Raw genomic sequence first — 1,337 nt, forward strand, 5'->3', positions numbered from 1 at the left:
GGGTTCATGAGGGAGGGGCCAGTAGGGAGGGAGGGGGAAAATGAGGAGCCAATATTAGGGGCTCAAGTAGAAAGCACACATTTTGAGAATGATGATGGCAACAAATGTACATATGTGCTTGACACAATGGATGGATGGATGGATGGATTGTGATAACCATTGTACAAGCCCCCAATAAAATGATTTTTTTTTAAAAAGCATCCCAGCCTGGTCCAACTAAAGTTCATAGGCATGGTATTAGCCAGGCAACCTCTTCAGAATCATGTAACTGCCAGAGGATAACACTGAAGGGTAAAATGGGAAGCAGGGCCATCACATCACAGGCCTGCAGCTTCAGAGTCACGTGGATCCAAGTTCTGGGGAAACATGGCAGGGCACCAATAGCTCTCAATTTCCCCATGAAGCCATCACTGGAGGCAGCACAGAGTCCCAGAGAGCAGGATGGTCAATGGGCTAAAAGAAGCAGCTTCCTATAGCTTTCCCTTTTCTATAAGGCCACCCCCCCAAGGAGGTGTCATCAGGCTACCACTTTATTGGCAGGTTGGGCTTTGCATACAGGTATCACCAAAACCAAAAACCAAACTCAAGCTGCCATCAAGTCGATATCAACTCATAGCAACCCTATTAAACAGTGCAGAACTGCCCCTCTTGAGTTTTTAAACCTGTAACTCTTTACAGGAGTAGAAAGCCCACCTTTCTCCATGGGGCTGGTTGTTTTCAACAGCTAACCTTATGCTTAGCAGCTTGAATTTTGAGAAGTATTATCAAGTTGACATAAAATCTAACTGCCACAAATGGTTTAAATTGAGCTTATTTGTTTGATATTGATACTAAACAAACATTCATTACTACACTGATACATGAGGGCTCAGAAAGTGGCTCCTGTTCATTCAGGTTTGAATTTCATATGCCTTCAAATTAACTTAAAAGTGGATATACACTTGATTTGGGGCACTTTCTGAAAACTGAATACTTCACTCAGTTTTTTCTTTCTAAGATCATCTTATTGTGGGCTCTTAAAGCTCTTGTAACAATCATCAATTGTGTCAAGCATATTTGTACATATGTTATCATCATCGTTTTCTAAACATTTACTTTCTTTTTAAAAATTTATTTAATTTTATTATTAAATGATCATTTTATTGGGGGCTCTTACAGCTCTTGTAACAATCCATAAATCCATCCATTGTGTCAAGCACATTTGTACATATGTTGCCATCATAATTTTCAAAACAGTTTCTATTTGAGCCCTTGGTATCAACTCCTCATATTTTTTCCTCCTTCCCCCACTTTCCCTCCCCCATGAACTCTTGATAATTTATAAATTATTATTATTA

The sequence above is a fragment of the Echinops telfairi genome, unplaced genomic scaffold, assembly GCF_000313985.2.
Source record: "Echinops telfairi isolate 266 unplaced genomic scaffold, ASM31398v2 ScPeMD7_35;HRSCAF=133_0, whole genome shotgun sequence".
In the NCBI taxonomy this organism is placed as follows: Eukaryota; Metazoa; Chordata; class Mammalia; order Afrosoricida; family Tenrecidae; genus Echinops; species Echinops telfairi.